Source organism: Schistocerca nitens, chromosome 1, assembly GCF_023898315.1.
Source record: "Schistocerca nitens isolate TAMUIC-IGC-003100 chromosome 1, iqSchNite1.1, whole genome shotgun sequence".
Classification (NCBI taxonomy): domain Eukaryota; kingdom Metazoa; phylum Arthropoda; class Insecta; order Orthoptera; family Acrididae; genus Schistocerca; species Schistocerca nitens.
This window is the reverse complement of record NC_064614.1, coordinates 425,719,080-425,736,296: the sequence shown is the minus strand read 5'-3', so window position 1 is coordinate 425,736,296 and position 17,217 is coordinate 425,719,080.

Genomic DNA, 17,217 nt, shown 5'->3' with positions numbered 1-17,217 from the left:
GCCGAGCGGTCCACCGCGCGGAAATCCATCTGTGGCAACGCACCACACGCACGCGACCGTGACGAGACGGCCGCGGTGAAACGACAGAAGACAGGGGATAAAGGGTCGTGGAGCTTTTTGGCACATACTGTCCAGAGAAATTGGCAGACTTCAACGACGCCTATCAACATTTCCTGACGGATGCCCACTGTCAAGCGACAGTAAATCATAGTTCGATGTTCTCTGGTCGCTAAGGGTGGCACAAAGAAGAGCCATTAAGTGTCATCCTTGCCCAGGAATATCAAACCGGCGAGCCAATTGAGGATAACTCAAGAATGTAACAACACAAGGGGCGTGGAGCCTTTTGGCGCATACTGTCCAGAGAAACTGGCAGACTTCAACGACGCCTATCAACATTTCCTGGCGGATGCCCACTGTCAAGCGACAGGTAATCATAGTTCGATGTTCGCTGGTAGCTAAGGGTGAGACAAAGAAGAGCCATTAAGTGTCATCCTTGCCCAAGAATATCAACCTGGCGTGTCAAACGAGGATACTGCACGAATTTGACAACACAAACATGGAACCAAATCGAGATGTACGTGACACGGGCCACCAAGAGAACTTCATGAGAGGGCAGAGACGGCGGGATTGCACGCAACAGATGGACAAAAATCCATACTGACAGCTGCGGCGACGAACCCCCCCCCCTCCCCCCGTCCCCTTATATTGTGCCTCCGAACAGTGGAACTACTGAGCGTGTCAGTGAACAGTGATTATACGGTTCTTAGTTCAATGCATATACGTGTATTTCTGTCAGAGAAACTTTGACTCGTGTGTTTTGCAAGGGTTCGATTTATTGGTGTTTATTAGACTGACTCTTGTATTTTGCAGGTGTTCTATTTATTGTTTTTTTTTTAGACTTTGACTCTTTATTTTGCAGGTGTTTTATTTATTGGTGTTTTTTTTTAGACGTTGACTACTGTACTTTCAGAGTTGTTTTATTTCTCAATGTTTGTTTGTGTGTGTTGTATTAGATTTGTGATATTTTGTTTCGTAAATTCATTCCTGTGGCATTGCTTCGTTTATCAGTCAGCTAGCTATTCATGCTCATTGAACTGTGGTCGATTAGCCTTTGCATGGGGCATATTTATAGTGAGGAACCCCTTAAGGGTAACAATCACATAATTAATTGTAGTTTCAGTATAATGACACGGTGATCATTGTTTGCTAACTAACTGAAATATAGTAGAGTGATTAAATTACTGCCACAAAGTTATTTTAATTCTACAAATTATTAGTTTTATATTATATAGAATATTTTTGTGATAATCACTTTGTAAAACATGTTTTTTTTCTCCTATCACTTTTTTTGCTTTTGCGGATTGTGCATTGTAATGTTCTTCTTTATAATACTGATGTTATTTTCATGTTCTTTTTTAATTGCTGTGCCACCTTTGCTATTTTCACAAATTTTACTTGTTAGTAAAAAGCCATAAATTTTCCTGTGATCAGTTGGCTCTTGCAATGAGCAAATACTGGTGAACTCCATAAGGGTAACAACCAGAAATTGTTTTCATATTAATGACACAGGGACCATTGTTTTTACTTGCTGACCGAATTAGGTCTACACGATCGTTTAAATAGGTGTCACAGATTGTGTTCTTTTTCTGTTTGAAATTGGTAGATTTGAAAGATTTGTTGAAATTATTGTGTTTTAGCAAGTAGCTGGTGACCTTTTGCCTTTTCTTAAGGAGGGTGTGAGAAGCCTGCTTGGGAATGTCCTAGCATGGCCAGAAAATTCCCTGCACAGTCTTTTCCCGGAGCGTTGGGGTTATGAAAGGTCTCTGTTGGATTCCTTTTATGTTAATTTCTTAAATCTGTTGTCATTTACGGCATACATTCCACTTCTAAATTTACTGTGGTGTTTCTGACTCTATCTAGGAGGAGACTGAGCAGTGGAACGTGTTACTTTTACACATAAACAAGAACGATCTGTCACACTACTACACTTTAAAACACAGTTTATATGTAATTCATGTCACACAGTCTCATACGGAACCTACATGTGCTTTTTTTTTATATAGTGTATATGATAAGATACTGTCATCCCCCTTCCCTTCTGTGTGAAAGGATGAATGAGCAAATGTATTTCTAGTCGCATGTTTGATGGTAGCAGACAAGCCTGTGTGCTAGAGAACAGTAGGACCAACGTCGGAACAGGTAGCTACGCTTTCTAAAAGCAAAGAGGTTTCTATTCTTAGTATGGTCCTGCCCGTCCCCTGTCATATTGGTATAGGAAGCTGCCTCTCTGGTCACTTCCGTTTGCATCTGTGAAGCACCCTCAGTAGGGGCCCAGTGCAGTCTGTCCACAGCGAGCGTCTGAAGTGGTAAGATCTCCGGCTAAGCGCGTGTCGGCTAAGTCCGTAGGACAATGGATTTCTTAAGTTCAGCCTAACTGAAAATTTAATCACCTTTATTTCAGGTTTAGATCTAAAATATCTAATGTTATCTTAACAAAACTAGTGCCTGTGGAAGTCTCGTAAATATGTAATGCATGTGGATATTATATACATTTCAGACGCACAAATTTCAATAGAAAACAGCAGCTTTCATGACATCTGTTTGCATGTCGGAAAGAAACACAGTTATTTTTACACCTGAGAGCATGCTACAATTCGCATTCCTCACTCTTCCTTGTTCTTTCGTAACTTCTGACTGAGTAAAACTACAAACTCGGTCTATGATGCAGAATGTCCCCTTTATTTCGAAACATCCATGTGACTAAAAATGGAAAGTCTCACCAAACACATTCAGTCTACCGAAATGTCTATGTTATCTGCTGTTGTGTGACGGAAATTTTCCAAAAAAATGGTTCAAATGGCTCTGAGCACTATGGGACTTACCAGCGGAGGTCATCAGTCCCCTCGAACTTAGAACTACTTAAACCTAACTAACCTAAGGACATCACACACATCCATGCCCGAGACAGGATTCGAACCTACGACCGTAGCGGTCGCGCGATTCCAGACTGAAGCGCCTAGAACCGCTCGGCCACTCCGGCCGGCGGAAAATTTCCATGGAGGACTTGTACCTGACTTCAACTTACCTCTTATAAGAGATAATCTATTTAAAACAACACATTCACGGCGATAATAAAGCACTCATGGATACAAGAGAACAGATACAACCGACTTCTCTCAGTTTGCTGAACAAATTGTCATAGTTGAGAGTGTTCCTCGTGTTCAAAATTAATGTATGTGTATGTGGGAATCTTGAAAATGAATTGTCGTGCACATGGGTATTATGTGAGTTTCAGACGCATGAAATATCAGTACAGAACAGTATATTTCACACTATCTCTTCAAATGTCGGAAAAAAGCACAGTCATTTTTATGTTCAACAGGAAGCTACAATTTGCATCTTTCTTTCTCCTCGTTATTATGCAACATCTGATGGACTAAAGCTGCGAACTATCAAAACTTCGCTAGAAGTGGTAGAGAATTTTATAATATTTGATCCCATCTCTCTCTTTTGATACATCAGAAACAAATACCATCCGCTTGTTGAAATCGAGCATTTGTGGTTATTCCATTAAGTACACATGTATTGGTCTACTGGAGCAGGTGGCCAGTTATCGAAGTCGCTTCTACAGACCTGTGTAAAGTTTTGTTGCCTACGTCGGAAGAAGACTATATCCCACAGACTGTCAATCGCTATAGGTGTAGTTCCATAAGCAGTTTCATACACTGTTTTTTTGCTACAACACAATCAAGCAGTGTATAACTACAGTTTTCTACACCACCAAACATTCTCTTTTCATACCACGACTTTGAGGTCTATGCCAGGTGCTAAACTGACATTAACATGTTTCGAGCCATTGGCTCTCACAGAAAGCTGGACATCGCGTGCTGCAGGGTGTGCAGCTCCCACAACACACAGACTGGTGGAAATAAAAGACTGGGGCAGTGTTTCTTATTGACAAAACTGTGGAAGACATCACAACATATGGAAACTGGAAGAGTTTGCAAACTTGTGGAGCATTTCCAAACAGCTATCCAAAGGTGATGACCACAACATTTAATCTCATGTTCCCAGTGATGGGGCAGTAGATGTCTCAGTGTTGTATCTTCTAAAAGACCAAGAACACTGATTCCTCTTATTGCACCCAGGTACATGATCACTGTTTCGGTGTCCTAGGTGTTGGTCATCCTGACCTCCAAATCTTTGTCACTGTAGCTTTCATTTTATAGTTTACAATTCATAACTGCATGTGGAACAGGGTGTATTCTGCTGGACTTATACCCAAGAGCACGGAAAATGAGCACCATCAGTTGTCGGTCGTACCGGTGTAGGAGTGGAATGATTTTCATTTACCCATGCTGGCATGTAAGTACCAATGTTTTTTTTTGTAGTCTCCTCAATTTTACGTATTTTCCATCAATTTTTGCAATTTTGCCAGGTTTTCTGTAATTTCAAAGCATTTTAACCAAATTTCTGTGGCTTTCAGTGCATAACATCATGTGGAACAAGGGGGTTTTCTGCAGGACTGAAACCCATAGAGTACGGTTTGTATGTCACACCGGTGGAGGAATGGAATGATTTTCATACATCCAGCTGAACATGTAAGTACGCTAATTTTTGCTGTAATTTTCTCATTTCTACGTACTTTCCATCAATTTTCGCAGTTGTACCAGGTTTACCGTAATTTCAACCCATTTTACTCAATTACTCGAATTCCAAACCACTGCTCTCGACGAACTGTCACATCAACAAAATATCTCTTCATGTCGATCCCACGATGGTGTCAGCCAATGACTGTGCAGCATGGTTCTCAATTTCTGTATCATTGCTAAACCACCCCTTCATTAATAACATGAGTAACGTCGACTGAAATAATGAGAGCAATATTCTCCATGCAAACTGCTAAACGTCGGAATGTTCTGTATGCGTGTGATCCTAAAGATGCGTGTATACTGGAAAGTCAGACTTCATCCCAAACGTGCTTGTAGCTGTAGTGGAGACTTCAGTGGCTTTCTTGGATAGATCTGTGAGTTAAATGTCGCTCAAAACGACCGGATATGCTAGCCTCATTGAGTGTCCTGACCCCTACGCCTTTGGACACAGTCAACATTACTGCAACACTCTGTCTGATTCAGGATGCATTTATTTGTAAGGCTTACAAAGTGTAACCACATGTGAGTATAGCTCTTGGTATGACAGCAGTCATGCTCCGATGTTAAGTAGTATTGCTCATGCATAGGGGGTCATGGCAGTTTCAGCTAGTCACCACATCTCTATAATGCACTGTCCTCCCACTGTTATGATGAGTATATAGGCATCATCAGTCCACTATTCCCACAGAACGCGCAGTTGTACTGATTTTGTCCAGTATTCCAACACTTGTCCAGTTTCCATTACTTTCTACTGTAAATGCTAGTAGCCCATCATTTCAAGTAGATTTCCCCATAAGCGATGTTTAAAGCCACATGTAAACCCTTTTCATTCATCTGCACAACTGCCTCTTCTTTTTCCAGTTATCCAGTTGTCTTCGCCACATAACCCAGTTCTAGTGTTGTGTAGCTCCAGTTTTCTTTTTCGTTCGCATGGCACATTAACTGTACTGAGAGGAATAAATAAAGGTTTAAGGGTGTTCGATACGTTGGTTCTTAGTACTTGTGGGAAAACACTGTTTGCGAGAACCAACCCTAATTTGGTAATATCTATATTCGATGGCATGGTGGAGAACACTGTCCACCCCAACCGTTACCCTAGACTATACATGGGTGGATCCTTCATAATAATTCATGGATAATGTTAGTATTGATCCATTCCACGTATGATCCGAGACATCTCCCAAAAGTGGCTCCACAAGCGTTACGCGTTCGGAAATATTTAGATGTGGATACACCCACGTATAATATGGGGTAATGGCTGAGGCGGATCCATCTGTATAATATTTGATGGATAACGTTTAGTATGGATTCACCCACGCATTATCCAAGGTATTGTCTAAAAGGTAGAGCCTTTTCATTTATGTTCGATGTTGCAAAGTCTACAGCCGCAGCCGACGACGCCTCAAATGTCAGTGGGGTGAAGGAGAAAGGGTGTGGAAGGTCCCAAATTGGAGATGCAACACACAGAATAGCTTAACTGTGCTCTGTTATGTGCGTGTTCACAATAGAATAACGTCAACACTCTACCTCACCACACTAATCCATTTATGCGCGTGTGTTTTTGCGATAGTTTGTACATACGATGACTGAGTTGGAAGGCTATATATCGGAGCTGAATGGCATAAACAGAAATAGCAAGCCACACTGGGTAAGCAATAAGCATATATACGTATGCATAAAAATAGAAAGTATGGAAAAACGTCACTAAATCAGTATAATTTTGATACGACATGTTCTTACTGGGTATCTGTATTTATACTTAGAGTTTGGTGGAAGTGCATCTGTTCACAGAATAACGGCTTGGGACTTTATCATGATATATGTGTGAGTCTGTAATCAAAGTCGTTTCCATAGAAGTATCAAAGATCTGTGTAAAGTTTTGCCAAAAGTACTGGAGAAAAGCCAAGTCAGTAAGGGATTCTTGTAGTGGTGGATGAGCTGAGAGATGTGATCATGATTGCTGTAGTTTTGGAAACAGTTAATTGCAGTTTGGATGCATTTTGATAGACATTTTGATGCGGTTTGGGAGCATTTTGATACAATATGAATCTTCCCCGTGCTTTCACACCGAAACTGAAGAGTTTCCTCATGGGTCACTCCTTCTATTTTGTTGAGGAGTTCCTTGACAAATTAAGCTAATTCGTTTGTTGGGTTCAGGTAGATAGTAAACTGTCGTGGAAAGCCCACGTTCAGGATCTTGTTCAAAAACTCTCATTGATATGATGGAGTGCCTAGCAGAACATTAAGGTACTGTGCTGCACATGTTAGCCCTGTACCTTGCCATATTTGCAATTTTTCCTTTAGGAATGGTCAGTTTCCTGAAGTTTAAAGTACTCAGTAGTAAAGCCGCTTTATAAAAAGGCAGAAAGGGATAATGTAGACAATTTTAGACCTATTTCTATGCCATCAGTGTTTGCTAAAGTTATTGAAAAGACTGTGTATGTAAGGATAATTGATCATTCTATATCACATAATTTGCTATCAAATGTACAGTTCCGCTTTAGAAGTCGTTTAGCAACTGGAAATGCTATATTCTCTTTTCTCTGAGAGGTGGATGGATTAAACAAAAGGTTTCCAGTGCTAAGCCTTTTTTTTTATTTATCTAAGGCGTTTGATTGTGATAATAACAAAATATTGCTCCAGAAGTTGGACCATTACGGAATACAGCTCACAGTTGGTTCACCTCTTACTTTAACAACAGACAGCAAAAGGTCATTATTCACAGTGTTGAGAATGGCTCTGACGTGGGGTCTGAGTGGGGTACAGTCAGATGGGGAGCGGGGTGGGGGGTGGGGGGTGGGGGGTGGGGGGGGGGTGGGGGGGGGAGGGAGGTGCCCTAGGGATCAGTGTTTGGGCCATTCGTATTCTTTATTTACATAAATGATATGCCCTCTAGTATTACAGGTAATTCTAAAATGTTTCTGTTTGCTGATGACACTAGCTTGGTAGCAAAGGATATTGTGTGCAACATTGGCTCTGTTTCAAATGGTGCAGTTGATGACATAATTTCATGGCTTGTAGAAAATAAACTAATGCTAAATGACAGTAAGACTCAGTTTTTGCAGTTTCTAACTCACAATTCAACAAAACTCGACGTTTTAGTTTCATAGAATGGGCATATGATTAGTGAACCTGAACAGTTCAAATTTCTAGGTGTTCAGATAGATAGTAAACTGTCGTGGAGAGCCCAAGTTCAGGATCTTGTTCAAAGACCTAATTCTGCCACTTTTACTATTCGTATGGTATCTGAAGCAAGTGATGGTTCGACACGAAAATTAGTGTACTTTGCTTATTTTCATTCGCTTATGTCGTACGGTATTATATTTTGGGGTAACTTTTCCCATTCTAAAAGGATATTTTTGCCTCAGAAACGGTCAGTTCGGGCAATAAGTGGTGTATGTTCGCGACCCTCTTGTTGACCCCTGTTCACGAGTCTGGGTATTTTGACATTGCCCTCTCAATATATATTTTCTTTACTGTCGTTTCTTGTTAACAATATCATCTTATTCCCAAGAATTAACAGTTTTCACTCAGTTAATACTCGGCAGAAATCCAATCTGCATTTGGATCGCACTTTCCTAACTCTTGTGCAGAAAAGTACTGCTGCATCCATTTTCAATAAGATACCTCAAGAATTCAAAAATCTTAGGAGTAATCCACGCGCTTTCAAATCGAAACTAAAGAGTTTCCTCATGGGTCACTCCTTCTATTCTGTTGAGGAGCTCCTTGATAAATTAAGCTAATTCGTATGTTACATTGGATTCATAAACATTTTATTTTATCTGTTATTACTTTAATGCTGTAATTTCATGTACTGACACGTTCCACGACCTTGGAGATTTGCTCCTCAATTTGGTCCTACGGAACTGGGCGTGTAAATAAAATAAATAAATAAAAGCATACAAATTATGCACTGTATGCATTCAATTTTAATTACCCATCTGTAAACTACGTGAGAATTTGTTACAGCACCTCCAACAAAGCTGGTATAAGTATTACACAGAAGCGCTATATTGAAACTGGAGAAACAAATTTCCCTCCAATTCAGGACAGAGTTCTCCGCTACACCATCGAATATAGATATTACGGAATTAGTTGGTTCTCGTAATCAGTGTCTTTCCCACAAGTGTTAAGGAGAAGAACCAATGTATTGAACAGACTTAAACCCTGTCCTATTAAGGAAATTACTACCCTAGTACAGTTAATGTGCTATTTGTACAAAAAAGAAAACTCCACGTACACAGTATCGAAGTCATGCAACGAGCAATGGGGTGTATGGCGAAGACAACTGTAACTGGAGAAAGATAAGACAATTGAGATGCGTGAGCAGGGTTTGCATATGGCTCTAACATCGTGTACGGGGAAATCTGATTCCAAAGGAGGGCCTATTGGCATTTACAATAAACAGTAATAAAAACTGCATGTGTTGGAATACTGGCCGAAGTATTCCGGGGGGATAATGTTAACATAGGATCGTGCATTGTAGAGACGTGTTGTTAAGATGAAACTGACATATCCACCTACTCATGAGCAACACTACCTAACATTGGACCATAACAGCTGTCGGACCAAGAGCTCCCCTCACATGCGGTTGTGCATTGTAAGCCATAGAAATGAATGCACCCTGAAAGACGCAGAGTGTTGTAGTAATGTTGACTGTGTCCAGAGGTTTTGGGGTCAGAATACTCAATAACGCCTGAGTGACATGCAAGTGCCAGATCCGTCCAAGAAAGCCATTGAATTCGACGCTATAGGTTTGCAAACACAGGCACATTTGGGATGAAGTCTGACTTTCCAGTATACACGCATCTTTAGGATCATACACATGCAGCACATTTCGACTTCTGGCAGTTTGCATGAGGAATATTGCTCGTTGTATAATTTCAATCAACGCCAAACACCCGTTAGTAACGGAGGTGTGATTTAGCAATGATATAGAGATTGAAAACTACGCTGCAATGTCATTGGCTGAGACCATTATGGGATCGACGTAGAGAGACGTTTTGTTGACGTGACAAATCGTCGAGAGCAGTGCCAGTTAACACGCAATTACATTAATTTCGGCCAGTACTCCAAACACATGCTTACGTTCTATTACTGTTTACTGTAGCTGAAACTGGAGTAATGGGGTACAACGAGTTGAAATTAAGAAAAACCTGGTAAAATTGCGATAAATTGATGGAAAGTATATACAAGTGAGGAAAATACGACAAAAATGAGTGTACTTACATGCCAGCTTGGGTGTATGAGACTCATTCCATTCCTCCACCGGTGCGATTGACAACTGATGGTGCATACTTTCCGAACTTTACGGGTTTAACTCCTGCAGAATACACCCTGTTTCACATGCGGTTTTGCATTGTAAGCCATAAAAACTAAAGTCGCCGTGTCAAAGATTTAGAGGTGAGGCTGACCAAAAACTAGGATACCGAAACAGTGATCATGTACCTGAGTGCAATATGAGGAATCAGTGCTCTTCGAAAACGGTATACCGAGACATCTGCTACCCCATCATGAACCATGAGGTTAAATGTAGTGGTCATCAGCTTCGGACAGCTGTTTGGAAATGCTCCACAATGTTGCAAACTCTTCCAGTTTCCGTATGACGTAATGTCTTCCACAGTTTTGTCACTAAGAAACACTGCTTCAGTCTTTTATTTCCACCAGCCTGCGTGTTGTGGAAACATCACACCCTACAAGATGCCATGCCCAATTTTCTGTGAGAGCCAGTGGATCGAAACATGTTAATGTCGGTTTAGCACCTGACATAGACCTCATAGTCGTGGTATGGAGGGAATGTATGGCGGTGCAGAAAGCTGTAGTTATACAGTGCTTTGATGTGTTACAGCAAAAAACAGTGTGTCAAACTGCTAATGAAACTACAACACAGGAACCATGTATTGTGATTGATAACCTGTGGGTTATGGTCTTCTTGCAATACAGGCGACAAAACTTTACACAGATCTGTGGAAGCGACTTCAGTCAGTGGCCATCTGCTCCATTGGACCAATACGTGTATATTCAATGTGATAACCGCATATGCTCGATGTCAACAAGCGGACGGTACTTGTTTTCGACATATGAGGAGATAGAGACACAGTAAAATCATATCGAGTTCTCTACCGGGTGACGTTAGCGAAGTTTTTATAATTCGTAGTTTTACTGCGTCAAATGTTACAAAATAATGAAGAGAAAATGGGATGCAAATTGTAGGTTGCTGTTGAATGTAAGAATGGCGGTAGTTTTTTTTCCGACGTGCGAGTAGATAGTGTGAAAGATACTGTTCTGTACTGTTATTTCATAAGTCTGAATTTCATGTAATGCTCACGTGGACGACAATTTATTTACGACTTCCACAAACACTAATGATGACTACAAAGAACGCTATCAACTTTGCCAATTTTTCCATCAAACTGAAAGAAATCGATTGTATCTGTTCACGTGGAACCAAGACTGCTTTTTATCATCGCAAATGTGTTTCTTAAACAGCTGATCTCTTATAAGAGGTAAGCTGAAGTTAGATACAACTGCTCCACACAACAGCTTATATCGTAGATATTTCTGTAGACTTAATTTTTTTGGAAAGAGTCCTCATTTTTACTCGGATGGATGTTCCGATATAATACGGACAGTCTGTGTGGTAGACAGAGTTAGCAGTTTTCCTGAGTTTGATGTTACGATAAAACAAAGAGGGGTGAATTGGACCTTGTTGTCAGATGTAAAAATAATTTTTTTTTCGACATCGAACAGAGGTTAAAATTGCTGTTCTGTATTGATGTTTGTGCGTCTGCGATGTATGTAACATCCACATGCATGACAATGTATTTACAGGACTTCCACAGACACTAATTTTGAGTGCTTAGAGACTACATGAAGAGCTTGAAGCGGCTGGTGACAGTGGGTGTGGCTGGTGGCGGCGTATTGAATAGCGACTGCCTGCAACGACTTCAATGACCACTGGTCACAATGCCCGCCCCTATGGCGAGTGCAGCCCCTGGAGCTGCCTCTTCCCATCGCGAGACATAGCCATTAGCCATAGCATGCTGTTGGCCGGCCGTTCTTGCTCTCCCAGAGAGTTGTTTTGCCCCATCCATGACGAACAGTCAAGTATTTCACTATTGTTCGAGGGGTCGGCATTTCCTAGAAATATGTTTGATTTCTGCAGACCTGAAACAGTATATCATTGTCAATCCAACACCGACCAAAGCACATGCACTGAATGCATCTCTTTGTGTACCATCAGTGACGGGTTAGAATGGGCCTGGAAAACCAGTATCCCTACCTACAGGGGGGAGGGGGGGGGAGAGGGAGGGAAGACAGCAGGTATAATGGGAGGTAAGAATGGTTCTAACCTGCTTAGACCATATCCACACATCGGGGAGAAGTCACAAACGCTGTTCTGGTGGAAACTTTTTTTTTCGATAGTTGTGTGATGTTATAATAGTGTTTCGTCTTCCTGTAGAACCAAGGCAGTGATCCACTCGTAGCATAACATAGTCCTTGCTATTATACTTTTAAAAAAATGCTCGCTTATAAAAGGATTACGTCTCTCTCCTCATAAGACACCTTGGTACCTCTGACAACCAAAACATTGTCTTTACATCCGGGAATCTTCACTTAACATTGGTTATCGTGTCGTTGTTTGATCATACCAGTGTTACGACATTGGCAAAGTCTTCAACTCACCATATCGTATGGAACCTGCTAGCTGAATGTATGTTTAAAGATTGGTGGATAGTGTTAAGTGCTTATTTTGCAGTATATTAAACGCAAGATTCAATGTCCTCCGTTCAATATTCATAAGTTCGTACTACAAGAGTGAGTTTACACTTATTTAGCTGCAGATTTATTGATTTTAGTACTGTATCCGCTATTTGCGCTGTTGTTCTCACTGTATTCGTTTTAAAAGCGTAAGATTACCTCCTTTACATGATATGAGGTGACGTCTTTTGGTACAATATTCGTTGTAGCAAGCATAAGAATCACACCTGGAGAATAAACAATGATAATACTTCAGGTAGCAAATGGGTGTTCGTGTTCTTTCAGTCACTTTTTTAAAAATAAACGAGCTGACATTATAGCAGTTGAACTGTTAAGAACGGCAACACTTTAGGCAGGTACGCAGTGTGTTACTCCACGAGCACAAAGTGACTTGTGTAAAGTTTCTCCGCTGTCAATTGTTCCACCGTCCGTAACAGGAATGTCCTCTCTTTCAACACCAACATCCCTCTATGGCTGTGTGTGTGTATTCTTTGTGGAGCACGTTTCAGCCACACGCAGATGTACCTAGAGCACTGACAACAAAGCGTTTTACTTAGATGGATGTTCCTAACTAACAGAAATAAAGATGACATTCTGTGAGGTGAGCGGATTATCTCATCCTTCTATAATATACAAGAACACACACACACACACACAAACTTGTTATTCAGTAGAGTGGAGCGTCTGAAACATCTACCAGACAGCCTACAGACAGTTTACAAGAAGAAGTAGGATAAACGCGAGCAATGACACGCTATAACCGCATGCAGTGATGGAGGCTAGTGAGTGCGGTCACTGCTCTCCTTTGACCGATTTCTGCAGACTGACTAGACAGGTAGGAAGCAACCGTTCCTACACTTCAGTGATAGTCTGCTGTCCTACCCCTTCTTACCATGTATCCGTGTACAAGTTCTTCAGCAACTATATACTTGTAGATCAGTAGGCAGTGGCTGTAGAACAGTTTTCTGTCAATTTTGAGCGGCATTGTGGACTACGACACACAGCAAGGTGAGCATAAACACACACACAATACACACACACACACACACACACTCACACACGGAAACAAAACCTGTTTCAGGCATCCTCATTCGAGCCATACTCACTCGCTTTTATGGTGTCCAAAAGAAAACATGGTACAAATGGTTCAAATGGCTCTGAGCATATGGGACTTAACATCTGAGGTCATCAGTCCCCTAGAACTTAGAACTACTTAAACCTAACTAACCTAAGGACATCACACACATCCATGCCCGAGGCAGGATTCGAAGCTGCGACCGTAGCGGGCGAGCGGTTCCAAACTGTAGCGCCTAGAACCGCTCGGCCACATAGACCGGCAACAAAACATGCGTTTTTATCAATGAAAAAGAGAGTTATCCACAGCTGTCACATCCTGCCTGGTTGTCAAACTTGTCATTTTTGGTCAACTTCACGTACCATTTCAACAAACTGAACATGAAACTTTAGGGAAAGAATAACCTCGTCAGTGATCTGAACAGAACCAAATGATTTTGGAGAAAGCTCTCATTGTTTGAAGCACAGCTGGAAGGAGAACACTATTGTCATCTTCATTTAAATCCCTGAAGATGTCAACTTTGATTTTCCAAAAAAAATTATTCGCGACTAGATACATTTTTTCGAGAGACTTTCAGATACGGGCAGACTTGAGAGTGACGTTCTTCTAGTCCAGAATTAGTATCATTGTAACCTTGATGAAGTGCCGGTTGAACTACAACTGGAGCTCATTGATTTGCAAACAAATAACTTGTTGAAAGATAAGCAAGGAGAAGCCAAATTTGTTGAATTTTATCGCTGCTTACCTGGTTTTGGGTTTCTGAACCTGAAGAAATTTGCCACTGTCATAGAATCGGTGTTTGGAACAACTGTCCACTAGCAAACATTTTCAAGAATGAAGTATGTAAAGTCAGTACATCGAACAAGATTGACTCATGAACATATGAAAGCAATTCTCTTGATTGAATGCAGCAATTCCACATTAAACATCGATGATATTTTGAAAGCCAAGCGTCAGTTTCACAAATCTCAGCATCACTTTAGTTATAACGTAGTATTGCGACCTCAGCCCGTCATTTTGTCAGTTATCCGGCCCGCCGCGATAAAGGTTCAAATGGTTCAAATGGCTCTGAGCACTATGGGACTTAACTTCTGAGGTCATCAGTCCCCTAGAACTTAGAACTACTTAAACCTAACTAACCTAAGGACATCACACACATCCATGCCCGAGGCAGGATTCGAACCTGCGACCGTAGCGGTCGCGCGGTTCCAGAATGTAGCGCCTAGAACCGCTCGGCCACACCGGCCGGCGTGCGATAAAAGTTTGGTGACCTCACGTATAGATAAAACAGCTTTTAGTTAGCTGGAGATCATGCTCGACAGAAGAGACGGATTTACAGGGAGTGGATAACAATATGGAAACACCAAAAGCACAATCCATTAGCAATCGTCTCGTCATGAATGAATACAGCTGTCGTATGGGTTTCAAGGGAATCTTATACTGCTCTTCCTGCAAAATCGTGACACGTTCAGGTAACGACGATGGAGGTGGATAGTGATCGCTCACCCTTCTGTCTAAAGCAGACCACAAATGCTCAATAATTTTGAGGTCTGATGACTGTGGACGCCAAGGGGAGGTGCGAAACTTCATCCCCGTGCTCGCAAAACCAGCCATGGACAATGTGAGCTGTCTGAACAGGGGCCCTGGAACACACCAGCACCATTGGTAAACAAAGATACCAGTCGAAAGATCTGAGCGAAGTCGACATTCTAAATCCCAAAGGTGTGTCATTGGGGTCAAGTTGAGATTCTGGGCAGAACAGTCAGTTTCAGGAATGTTATTGTCTACAAATCATTACCTCACAGATACTGCTTTCTGACTGGGTGCTTCGTCATGCTAAAACAGTCAACGTCTCCGAACTGTTCCTCTACAGTAGGCAGTTTAAAATACTGTAAAATGTATTCATATCCCTCCACATTTATTGTTTTCTTAAGTGCAAAAAGTGACCACATACTAATCACGAAAAACACTGCCATACCGAAACACCTCCTCCTCCGTACTTCATTGCTGGCGCCACACGTGATTCGCTAATCGCAAACCCTTCTGTTATCCAAGAGTACAGCGTGATTATGACTCCAAATTACTCGTTTCTAGCTGATAACGGGTGTGGGGGACGAAATGGAGTGGAAACAGCCAGGGATACATTTATTTCCGAGGAATACCGCACAAGTTTTGTTGATAATTATTTAACACTCAGTTACAACCATTTTTGATCAAAAGATCAACAGATAACCTCTTTTGAATTACTCAAGAAAATTCCAAAATGATAACAGGAAACGCAGAAGGCGTTTTAACGCAATTGCAAACAAAATTTTTAATTTAATTAAAAATCTTTAGATAATCTTTTTAAAATTACTGAAGAAATTTCTAAAACATGATAACAGAACTCGCGGAGCGCGATCAGGAACCAGAAAGCAGTGCAGTTTATATACAACCACTATTTGCCAAGACTGCGCAGAAGGCGACTTAGCACATAAAAAAAAAAAAATAAATAAATAAAAATAAAAAAAAAAAACCTCTAAAATCCATCCATAGTAACAAAACCATTTGAGAATCACGCAAACAAAATAAAAGAAAACACAAGGACTGCTCAGCGGAATGCTCTTAATTAAATGGAAGCACCGTATCGATCTTCGTATTGGCTAAGGCAACCACGGAATACGTAAATCGAGATGGCCGGATAGGATATCGACCACCGCCACGCCTGAAAGTGAATCCATCACCCTAAAAACTGCGCCACGTCGCTCTGTGCTTCCGTGCAGTATCCTAAGTGGATAACTGCAACTGTGTCCTCTAGCAGAGCTAGCAATATTTTCTGTTTACAGGGGAGCAGTCCGAAAAGAAAAATATGTTCACCTAGACGTCAGTGTATCTTGCGACGTCCATGTTGCACGCTATTTGTCATCTGCTGCTTTTTATTTCAAAATATTTTATTGTTATTTCGGGCTGTAATTTCACACATATCGCTGGCTTTCTTTATTTATACTCTTTGATAACTATAATATATTATTGCTTTTGTCTTGAATCGCTGTTTCATTCATCCTTTCCGGGTGTTCTTGAACTGTGTCCTACGCCGTGCTAGAGAAATCTCTCAAATAAAGAAACCTCCTGAATTTCAACAATAATACCAAGAAGAGAGCGACAGTTATACTCCAACTTAGGTCATGCACTAGTGACTTACGATTACATTTCTGTGGAGTCTGTACCTTCTTTGTATATGGTCCCGAATCATGGATAGCAAAAAATGGATAAAATAAGGAACGAAACAATACCAGGTTTAAATCTCTTTTCAGTTAATGACAAGATAGAGGAGAATAGAATGAAAGGGAAGGATCATATGATAGAACGACACAAAAAAAGATCCCCGAAAAAGGTAACGCGAATTATCGTCCGACTGGAGAGAATTGGACAGACCTCGTAAGAGATGGATGGATGGATGATAGAGATCTAAACAAGTGACTACAACACCTAATCCTTGGAAGGAGATGATGGTTCTAGATACATTTCTACTTGCGTGTTGAACACAGGGATGCATATGCAATTAATAACACAGCTGAACAAATGCAAACAATGCGGCAGTGATAACTGTACGGAGATAAAATGCTTGCACCACCAGACAAAAAACCTAAATGATATTTCATTTTCGTTCACATTGCAAGTGCGCTACATGCAGTTATCCATCAAAACGAAGGTAAACTCGCAAGATTGAGATTATAAACGACACGTTAG